Source organism: Hipposideros armiger, unplaced genomic scaffold (genome assembly GCF_001890085.2).
Source record: "Hipposideros armiger isolate ML-2016 unplaced genomic scaffold, ASM189008v1 scaffold_561, whole genome shotgun sequence".
NCBI classification, from domain to species: Eukaryota; Metazoa; Chordata; class Mammalia; order Chiroptera; family Hipposideridae; genus Hipposideros; species Hipposideros armiger.
Window position 1 is genome coordinate 756,003 of NW_017731911.1, and position 11,806 is coordinate 767,808.

General features: G+C 44.1%; 1 long non-coding RNA gene and 1 pseudogene across 1 annotated transcript; one reads left to right on the plus strand and one right to left on the minus strand.

Moving 5' to 3' along the window:
- The first annotated feature begins 2,167 nt into the window (after positions 1-2,167).
- LOC109371303 (annexin A11 pseudogene) lies at positions 2,168-5,959 on the plus strand (annotated as a pseudogene).
- A 1,811-nt stretch (positions 5,960-7,770) lies between these two features.
- On the minus strand, positions 7,771-11,795 carry LOC109371304 (uncharacterized). Its single transcript, XR_002121851.1, has 3 exons — positions 10,842-11,795; positions 9,762-9,823; positions 7,771-8,186 (listed from the first exon to the last, which is right to left on the minus strand). It is a non-coding gene; the product is annotated as an uncharacterized LOC109371304 (long non-coding RNA).
- Between the last annotated feature and the right edge of the window lie 11 nt (positions 11,796-11,806).

Here is an 11,806-nt window from a genome sequence, read left to right on the forward strand (position 1 = left end):
AATGTTGGGGAATTGGGGAAGGGGAACATTGTGTTTTTCCAGAACCCATCAGCTCCAAGTCAACTTGTTATCCTTCATTTGTAGTTGTGGAGGGCGCAAACTCAGCTCCAAGTCCAGTCACCACTTTCAATCTAGTTGCCAGAGGCACAGCCCACCATCCCATGTGTGAGTCGAATTGGCAACCTTGTTGTTAAGAGCACACACTCTCATCAGCTGAGCCACCAGCCTCCTGTTGGCAGCTCAGAGGCAACTCAGCTCAGGCGCAGCTCACTGGCCCATGTGGGAATCTAATCAGCGACTCTTGCTCAGAGCTCACGCTCTTAACCAACTGCGCCACTCGGCCAGCCCCTGTAATCTATTTTTAAAATTTTTCTTTAAAGTCTTTTATTGGTCACCTTCTCTGTACCAAAATATGCATATAAATTAAAATGTATTACAAAATATTTATTATAAGCCTCTAAGAGTGAGAAAATTTTCCTTTGGCTTGACTTATCAATATAATAATCAGTACACAATTGACCAAAATAACACATATATTGTCATTTTTAAATAATTAATTAAAAAAAGAAAATTATATAAGCATGTGTGTGTGCGCGCGTGTGTGTGTGTGTGTGTGTGTGTGTTATGAAGTGGATGATTTCCACCTCCCCCCCAATCAGTTTAAAATCCATGGAAAAATATTACTTATTTTTAGAAAGAGACAGGGTTCTTTATTGATTCTAATTCTATTTTTCACTTTTACAGATGTAAGCACTGAATAACCTTGCTCATATAAATAAGTAAATAGTTATGTCAAGAGTTTTGTTAGAGCAATTTCACTAAATGTTTTTAATTCCTTCTGAGTTAAATACCAAAAAACAACAAACAAAACTGCATAGGGGGCCGGCCGAGTGGCGCGATGGTTAAGAACTGGCTTGGGACACCAGAGGGCCCTGGTTCGGATCCCACATATGAGGGCCAGTGACACTGCTCTCCACAGCTAAGATGCTGAACAACAGCTCAACCTGGAGCTGGGCTGCTGTGAGTCGCCGGCGACGGCATAGGCTGCAGCCCCTGCTGCAGTGGGTTGCCATGGGCTACCGTGTGTAGCCAGCAGCCAGCGTGAGCGGCCTTCCAGAAGCCGGCGACTGATGTGCCTCGCCTGGGAAGAGCGCAATGATGGTGCCAACTTGGGCCAGTGAAGCAACGTCCTCCACAACTAGACTGAAGAACAAAATGACAGCAACTTGTCTGTTTATCTTCCCCCAATTCCCCAGCACTGTTCCCCTCGCCCCAATTCCCCAATAAAATCTTTAAAAAAAAAACAAAAAAAACTGCATAGGGTTCTATCATCCAAAATTATGTTTAATAATCTATCGATAATGTCATAAAATCATCCAATTATGTAAAAAACAAAAGATTAGACAAGATTTAACTTGCAAAAAAGATTTGTTAGCTATCAGAATCATTGATTTCCTCAGTATTTACACCAGTATTTCAGTGTGTTTCTTTGGTTAGCACCCCAAAGTGAGATTCAGCTGGGTGAAAGGTCTTCCTTTTTTAATTGCTTAAGAGAAGGGTCCACTGTGAAAGGGGAATTGGGAGGTAAGAACCTATTCTTCCATCTCAATTGGAAGATCAGTTTTAGAAAATAGTTCATGTGGAATTTGGGGATCTGGCAATCGATTTAATTAACACTATCAGTGTCTGAACAGCATTTGGAGGGCTTCATGTCGTTGCAGTACTCTATCCTGGTTTGCAGACTGTTGGTCTAGATCCTTGCTACTCAAAGTGTGGCCCATAGTCCTGCAGGATTAACACCACAGGGGTCATTAGAAAGGTGGAAGCTTGCTGAAATGCATATTTTAACGAGTTCCCCAGGTGGTTCACATGCACATAAAACTCTGAAAACCTACTGCTTCCGGCAAATGTGTCCATGGTCCTGAAGGGTAACAATTTTATCATATACATGATATGGATCTTGCAGGCCTCTTGAAGGTGTAAGGTTATTACCATTGATTCAACCAACAATTGGATACCTACTAAGTTTCAACCCTGGTTGTTTATTGAATCACCTGGATTGCTTTTTTAAATAATTTTAAAATGTTTTCAATTATGGTTGACATACAATATTATATTAGTTTCAGGTGTACAACATAGTAATTAGACATTTATATAATTTACAAAGTGATCATCCCAATAAGTCTTGTAGACCTGGACTGCTTTTAACACATACCTAAGCCCTGTCCCAAACCCAGAGATTTTGACGTAAATCTAGGGTGGGGACCAGGCATCAGCTGATTTAAAGTACTCCAGTTGATTCTAGTGTGCAGCCAAGGCTGAACCCACAACTAACTGTTCGTCTGAATTACCTACGTGAGAAAGGTTGCCAATTACTCTGAATCCTAGCTGTTATAGTTTTTAATGGACCCCAGAAACAGATCTGCCAGTTCTAACCGGCACATAACCTAATCCATAAGAGTTGGGTTGCCCAGTGCCCTGAGTGCCCCGAGAGCCTGAGAGGGACAGAGCTCCAGATCTACCAAAGGCGCTGCTCCCGGAACGCCGGTGGAGGGAGCTGCTGTTACCCGCGTCCCATTTCGCTCCACGCGGCTCCCTGCTCCTGTGGCCGGTCGCCAGATCTCACCATGAGCTACCCAGGCTACCCCCCACCCGCAGGCAGCTACCCACCAGCTGCACCAGGTGGTGGTACCTGGGGAGGTGCTGGCTACCCCCCGCCCAACGTGCCCCCCATTGGGCTGGATAACGTGGCCAACTACGCAGGGCAGTTCAACCAGGACTACCTCTCGGGAATGGCGGCCAACATGTCGGGACGTTCGGAGGAGCCAACATGCCAAACTTGTACCCTGGGGCCCCAGGGGCCGGTTACCCTTCAATCCCCCCTGGGGGTTTTGGGCAGCCCCCTTCCACCCAGCAGCCTGTTCCTCCATATGGAATGTACCCGCCTCCTGGTGGAAACCCACCCTCTGGAATGCCTTCATACTCACCATACCCAGGGGCCCCTGTGCCAGGCCAGCCCATGCCACCTCCTGGACAGCAGCCGCCAGGGGTCTACCCTGGGCAGCCACCAATGACCTACCCTGGGCAGCCCTCAATGCCACCTCCTGGGCAGCAGCAACGCCGGTGCCAAGTTACCCAGGATATCAAGGGTCCGGGAACGTCACCCCCGCTGTGGCCCCATCCCAGTTTGGAACATGAGGCACCATCACAGATACTCCTGGCTTTGACCCCTTGCGAGATGCTGAGGTCCTGCGGAAGGCCATGAAAGGCTTTGGGACTGACAAGCAGGCTATCATCGACTGCCTAGGGAGTCGTTCCAACAAGCAGCGGCAGCAGATCCTTCTGTCCTTCAAGACAGCTTATGGGAAGGATTTGATCAAAGATCTGAAATCTGAACTGTCAGGAAACTTTGAGAAGACAATCTTGGCTATGATGAAGACCCCAATCCTCTTTGACATTTATGAGATAAAGGAAGCCATCAAGGGGGCTGGCACCGACGAAGCCTGCCTGATTGAGATTTTTGCCTCCCGCAGCAACGAACACATCCGGGACTTGAGCAGAGCTTACAAAACAGAATTCAAAAAGACCCTGGAGGAGGCCATTCGAAGCGACACGTCAGGGCACTTCCGGCGGCTCCTCATCTCTCTTTCCCAGGGAAACAGGGATGAAAGCACAAATGTGGACATTGTCGCTCGTCCAGAGAGATGTCCAGGAGCTGTACGCAGCTGGGGAGAACCGCCTGGGAACAGATGAGTCCAAGTTCAATGCAGTCCTGTGCTCCGGGAGCCGGGCCCACCTGGTGGCAGTTTTCAATGAGTATCAGCGAATGACAGGTCGAGACATTGAGAAGAGCATCTGCCGGGAGATGTCTGGGGACCTGGAGCAGGGCATGCTGGCCGTGGTGAAATGTCTCAAGAATACCCCTGCCTTCTTTGCTGAAAGACTCAACAAAGCCATGAGGGGAGCAGGAACGAAGGACCTGCCCCTGATTCGCATCATGGTGTCTCACAGTGAGATTGACCTCCTGGACATCAGAATGGAGTATAAGCGGTTGTATGGCAAGTCGCTGTATCAAGACATCACGGGAGACACTTCTGGGGATTACCGGAAGATTCTGCTGAAGATCTGCGGTGGCAATGACTGAGCAGTGACTGGTGGCCCACTTCTGTCCCGCTGCCAGCAATGATGATGCCAGGAAAAGGCCAAAAGAATGTCTGTCTGTTTCTATCAAACCCACAAAATAGCCTCCGGGTACCCCAGTCCCCACAATCCATAGAGTCTTGGCCCTGCCCTCCACCTTCCCCTCCCAGTTGTATATTGCGCTTGTGCCAAGGGGCTTGGGTTGGGCTGGAACTCTCTCAGGATGTATTTTACACCCCACCCCTCACAGCCCAGTTGCTGCTAAAGTAGATGTTTCAGTTTCCTGACCCAGGCCATCATTCCCCTTTGTTTGTAGCTGAGACACTCGGCTACGTTTTAGTCATGTAATTTTATGTTTATTGGGAGGCATTTTTTTTTTAACAGTCATTGCCAGACACATGCATACACATCTCTTTGCTGCCACACACATTTTGATGAGAGAGGTTGGGTGGGGAACACCGTGTCCTCACTGAGGAGTAAAAGGGAAGACCTTTAAGAGTAATCTTTGCATCTGGTGAGAATGTGTCATGAGCTTTGTTATTGCCAAACACACTGCTTTTTAGAAAAGAAAAAAAAAAAAAGGCCAGGAAGTCATCTGTTTCTTCTTCCTTGTAAAAATCATGAGCATAAACCCAGCTCCCTGCCAGTGACAGGGCTTCTTGTAATTGAGAATGTGCCTTAAACCTGAATGTTGATAGCCAAAAGCTTTTTCTAAATTAAAGTCAGCCAGCTCTGGAACATTCTGAAAAAAAAAAGAGTTGGGTTGAAGTCTCCAGCCCAGCTAGAAGCCTGGGAAGGAGGGAACTGATGTAGGAACCTGTACAGAGGGAAGAGTCGTTCTAGCAAGACATACTGGGTGATCCCTCTCCCAGACTACCTTCCTTGCGATAGATCCCACAAACCCTCTGGGACTGCACATAAGGGGTAACATCACTCCAGAGCAAGTATGGGGGCAAAGCCTAGAATTCTGTTTCCCAGCAGCTGAGATCTCAACCTCAGTGGACCACGGCCTGGTTTGTACTATATTCCTCTGCCAGGACTTTAATCAAAATCTCTTTACATTTCTACTTCATTGGCTGCCCTTTTCCTTAAATGGGATTGTAAGAGCACCAGCTACTCAGGCTTCCTGGAGAACTGGGTAGCCTGGAGGACTGAAAAGTTACCAAAATATGGCAAAAACCTTGGCAAGCATGTAAGCTCTCTGTGAATTGTGAAGGCAACACCATTGAGGACAGAGCCATGTGCTCCCAAGTGCTCCACCAATTCAGCACTCTCTGTGCTGGGAGCAACTGTGTCCTCCCAGAGAGCAGATTTGGGCAAGACAAAGGATACAGGAGTTCCTTCCTACTTCCACCCCAACATCCTCAGTTTATCAGGGGCACGGGGCAGGATCTTCCTTCGACTGCCTGTGGAGGCAGTTTACAATGGAAGGATCCCAAGGCCAAATCAGGTATCAGTGGGAAGTTAGTCCAAATGCACCGAGCCAAAAAAAAAAAAAAGTGGGGGAGACAGGCAGAGATGAAGAGGTAGGTCAGGGAGGCCCAGGTACCAAGTAAACAAAGCTGGTGATGGAAGCAAAAGCAAGTAGGTGTACCAGTAGGACAAAGCTGGCACTCATCCAGGGGCAGGTTTGGCCCTGAGTTCAGGGCAAGTCTAAACTAAGGCCAGTCTCAAAATTCCTAAAGTGTTAGGGTGGGGTCTAAAGATGAAAGTCCCCAAATGATACGTTATCTGTGGAAAATAGTACCAACCTTCAGATGAAAGCTGAAGATGGCAGGTGGTGAATCTACATGATTGCAAAAACAATCTTAACTTGTCCCAACAAAGATACAGGCATAACTCAAGAGGTGTTACTTACAGGTTCGGAATAAAGTGGGTATCACAATAAAGCAAGTCATAAATTCTTTTTGCTTGTGGAAGGTCCTGCCTTCAATTAGTAAAAAAATGTAACATCTGTGAAATTCAATAGAGTGAAACAATAAAATGAGTTATGACTATACTGATGATCCAAAGTGAATAGAGCCAAGGCTCTAGATAATAGCCAAGTGGCTGGACTAAGCAGCAACAGAAATGGTAAGAGTAAATCCTTACAGAAGTCCCTGACTGCCAGCCATACATGGACTTTGACTGCAGATAGAGTTCGCTCAATCCTAAGAACTCCATCTATACTTAGGTGGGAGAGAGATTTGAATCCTAGTGCTTGGGCCCTTTACACACCATGAATGGCACCATTAGAATTTCTGGAAAGCATCATTAGAACCATGCAAGTTCCACCAGGCCAAACTAACGGGGAAGCTAGAGACAAACATACTATTATTTAGAGTCCTCCATCTATCTTCCCCTCCTCCGTGTACCTTGTTTTTCCCAAACTCACCAAACAAATGAACTAATTCATTTCCCTGTCACTGAAGTTGAACATCTTCTCATGTTTGTTGACAATTTACATTTCCTCCTTGGTGAATTATTCACTTATACTGTTTTTCTTAGTTTTCATTGGGCTATTTGTCATTTTCTTATTAATTGGTACTAACTCTGTTATATGTGTTGCAAATATTTTTTATTGTCTTTGAATTTTACTTATAATCTTTCATTTTTATGTAGTTAAGTCTATTAATCTTTTCCTTTGTGACTTCTGGATATTCTATCTTGCTTGCAAAAGTCTCCCAAGGGTATAAAAATATCCCCTTGCCATTCTTCATTTGTCATACTAACAAAAATTAAAAATAGTAATAACACTCAGCATTGGGAAATGATATTCTCATACCCTATGGGTAAGAATGTGAATTTTCACAGCCATTTGTAAAGTAACATGGCTGTAACTACAAACATGTAAAAATGCACATATCCATTGTCTCAGCAATCCCACTTTGAAACATCGACACATTCACACACTGGTTCACAAAAGTGTGTGTACTGAGGAATAGAATGAAGAAATAAAATGGAGTCACTATAGTCAAGCTGATAAATGACTAAAATCAAGTAGGTTAAGGTATGAGAAAATGATTCTATTCTTGTTTTAACCTGGGAACTTAAATTTTTGAATTTTCCAGTTCCGTGTCAATGCCTACATATACATCAAACCTCCAGGTAACCTTCCTATTACCCACTGAAGGACTAAGGAAAGAATGTTCACATGTACAGACCACCTGACATCTATTATTGAGACCACTGACCATCCAGAGGCTAAGAATGCCTAACTGACTCTTCTCAAGAATGTATTCTTCACTTTAAGGACGTTCGATCAGCTTTTCTTTCTTCTTTAGAACACTCTGTGTATTGCCTAGTTATGTTTCTGGTTTGCAAACCCTAGTCCCTTGAATAAATCTTTATCATTTATTTCTAGCCAAAACCTCCAGACTCTGTTTGAGTTCATTCGAAGTACAAAGATGTTAGGTTCATCAGCAATTGTGTATGAGCGAAAACGAGAAACCACCTGAATTTCAACCAGTAAGGCAACGGCTGAATGAATTGGATGGCAGAATTTTACTGTTACTAAAAAGAATGATTTTGCAGAATAATGTGAATGTACTTAATGCCACAGAACCATGAACTTAAAAATGGTTTAAGTGGTAAATCTTATGTTTATTTTACCACAATAAAAAAAGAAAAAAGAATGATTTATATTTCTACATAGTGTCCTGGAGAAATGGCCATGAAAATTGTTTAAAGAAAAATCCACATTTCAGGTAAAATATGTATGCATGTTCATAGAAAAAGTATGAAAGAATACAAACCAAATTTCATCATTAATTACCTCAGGGGATGTATTTATTGTTTGACTTGTAACACGGAGCACGCATTTAGAGCTCAGACCCAGGCTCAAGTCCCAGCTCCACGACTGATGTGATGTGTGACCTGGGCAAATTACATGTTAGTTTCTTCATTTGTAAAACAGGAAAAGAAATAGTACCTCTCATTAGAATTGTTGTGAAGTACAAATATTAGAACAGTGCCTGTCACAATAAATTATATTGACGTCATTATATTGTCTCCTTCAGTGTCCTCTTCATTGTATCTTCTTCATTCTTCCATCCCTCACTACTTTACTGGGATTGTCAAAAGATTTGATTAAGTAGCAGGAGAGAAAAACAGAAACAAAAACAAATTACAAGAAGCCTACAATTGAGGGGATTCTCATAGTACCTGACTCAGATCCCACTCGAGTTAGCTTGCTTCTGAGGCCATTTGAGAGGTCACAATTTTAGAGACATCTGGGCTAGATTTCTTTCTTTTGGCCTGTCATCACATACAAGGTACTCTTAAGACTCACAGCTTAGGAGCTTTCTCCATACCTTCACTATTGCTCTTTGAATACCTAATATCACCTTCCTCTTTTCTCCTGCAAAATTAACAGCTTCTTGTAGTGCAAATGCTTCCTTATTTACTAAATAGAATTCTCTCCTTGATGGCTGACTGATAAGACCTAGAGTTGTTTTATTTGCTGTCTGAGTCACAAATACTGGTTTATCCCAACCTACCTCTTTCATAGGACAACTGCCACATTAATGGTCTTTGGGCTGAGAAATCTGGAGCCTTTAGTCAGTGATTAGATTTTTCCTATGTGCTTTATAATATTTCACATTCAACAAATCTCATTATGTTAAATATGAAATAAACCAGTAACTTCTCCTGGTTTATTTTACCCTACGGGCACTAGTATATGGAATCAGAAATCTCATTCCTTTCAGAACAGGATGGTGATAAGCTTCCCTGTTAGTAAAGAGCTCTCAATTTTATTAATTATGCTTGTGACTGAAACAAAGCAGTAGCTTTTTATTGATTTTACATGATCCCCAGGGTTTCTCATTTCCCCACTTCCTTCTGCCATCCCTTATATTTTATTCATTCTTTCCTCTTGTCTCCTTCCCTTTCTCCCTCTCCTCAAACATTCTTAAGCACCTTCTGTGTGTCAGGCACTCAGCAACAAAGGTTGAGCAAAACAGACCATCTTCTCATTGTCATGGAGTTTACAAACTTAATGGGAGTTGATACTTCATTAAGGAATCACCAAATCTAATTTCAAACAGCACTTAGTGCCACATTGGAAAACACAGGATCCTGTAAGAAATCTATGCTGGTGAAGGCTTCATCCAGGAAGTGGCAGCTGAGCTGGGGTAGGAAGGATGAGGACTTGTTAGCCAGCCATTTCCCCCCATTTAGAGCTCCAGGTGGGCAGAGACCAGGACTGTCATAGCACCAGTCCCTGCTCTGCCTGACTGGAGGGGCTCATAAATATTGGTGAGAGAAAGGGACAATGTGAAAAACAGAAAACCAATGAAATAATTTGATACTAATCAATTAATAAATTTGACTGTTCCTAATTAAAAGAAATCCAAAGTAGGGCCGGCCGAGTGGCGCGATGGTTAAGAGCTAGCTTGGGACGCCAGAGGGCCCCGGTTCGGATCCCACATATGAGGGCCAGTGACACTGCCCTCTACAGCTAAGATGCTGAACAACAGCTCAACCTGGAGCTGGGCTGCCATGAGTCGCCAGCGACGCGTAGGCTGCAGCCCCTGTGGCAGTGGGTTGCCATGGGCTACCGTGTGTAGCCAGCAGCCAACGTGAGCGGCCAGCAGCCGCTGTGAGCGGCCGTCCAGAAGCCGGCAACTGATGTGCCTCACCTGGGAAGAGCGCAACGATGGTGCCAACTTGGTCCAGTGAAGCAACGTCCTCCACAGCTAGACTGAAGAACAAAACGACAGCAACTTGTCTGTTCCCCTTCCCCCAATTCCCCAGCACTGTTCCCATACTCCAATCCCCAATAAAAAAAAAAAAACTTAAAAAAAAAAAAAAAGAAATCCAAAGTAGAAGACAGAAAGAAGGTGAAAGTGGCACAAATGAGGCTGAAGAATTAGCACCCAAATCACACTCAGGCCTTTCACAGTATGTAGGGATTGTGGCCTTTATCCTACCAATTGGCCACTGAAGGATTATATATTACAGCTATTTTTAAAATACCTATTATGTGCTAGATACTGTGCTAAAGAGTTTACTTGCATGAGTTCATTTAATCCTTGAAGCAATTATATGATACTATTATTATTCCAATTTTATAGAATGAGGACACTGAGGTGTAGAAAGGTTTGATCAACACTCTTAGCAGCAGAGGCTGGACTCCAAAACCCCTACTCTTAACCACGATATTACACATGCTATAAGAAAGAGAAGTAGGTAAGAAAGTACCAACAGCTGATTCTAATCTCCTTGGCAGGAACAGCCCCAGGTTGAATTGGTAGCATAAGGATATCAAGGTTTAATGAGCTAACCACTGAATTTACGCAATCCCCTTGTTCTGACTCCATTTTAATCAAATAACCTTGTAACTATATTCTGGCTTCCCATATAAATTTTTCTGAGAGATAATGCACTGACCAGCCTACACATGCAATTTGTTCCAGTTGGCAATTGACCATTCATTGAGTTAATAAATTGGCATTCTGCTTTTAAAAAAAAAGTGAAATACACTAAAATAAAAAAAATTTATGAAATAGCCTTAGTTTTCCATGAAATTAGTTTGAAAAATAAAAACCAACAAGTAAAAATCACATATGTATCCTTTTTTTATATTGCCTGATTTGAGTGGCCATGGATAGGGTCATAAAGTCTAGGGAAGGGCCCTTTTCTTCACCTTTCACCTTCACTGTCAAAGACCCCTAGCGCAGCCAAGTGCTTCCATTGTTTCCCAATCCGCAAACTCCTACCTTTCCTTCCGCATACCGCTGAGAGGGTTGTTCTTCAGAATTTACCTAATTCTCTGAGGATAACCAGCATGAGGCTGCTACTGGGGTCTCTCGCATTCATGTCTCCAGGGTAACGTGCATCCTATCCTAGCAGCAGGCTGTTGCCTAATAACATCATTAAACCCGATGTTAATGCGCTCAGGGCCACCATGACAGCAGTCCCTGCTAAACCTTCGCCGAGACCGCAGCCCCTACAGGAGAGGAAGTGACACCCGATCTCCTTCCCACTTGTGGGCTCTTTCCAAACGGGGACTCCATGAAATCGGTTCCTGACTCCCTACTCCTTGTTGGCTCAAGTTTGTTTTCTTTTTCTTCTCTCCCTACAATTCCTTTAATGGGCAAAACTGGGACGAACGTAGGTGGACATTTTAAACTGAAAGCTTCACGAAACGGACCATTTCACCTTGTCAAGAGATCTCCTTAATCAGATATAAGGGCTAAATAGGGCCTCTCCCCAAGAAAAATGAATTCAACAGTTTTTTGAACAGAAAATTGAAATGACACCTAAACATCTTCTGTGTTTCCCCCTCAAACACATAGGAAAAGTCAGCAAGTGCAAGGCCAGCCTTGTGAGAGGCTTCTTTCTTGAATGGAGAAAAGGCCGCAGACGAAGGGTCAACAAAGGGAAGGGCCTCTTTCAGAAACTTGAGCGCTGGGGGTGCGAGGAGGACAGCAATCGTTTAAATAGATGGCAGAACTCTCATTCTGCTTTTCCGCCATTTTCACCAGAGGCTCTAACCAAGAAATTACTAGCAATTAGGTGCCCCCGCCCCCCGAGGATTTCCAGTCGGCAGCAGCGCACAGAGTGGGTATGAATAAGGCGGTGCGAAGAATAGTACGCTGACCAGCCAAGATGGCCACTTTCACATGGCTGAAGGCCACTGGCTCCCTGTCACCCGGGCATCCAAAGGCGGAGGCGGGGGTGG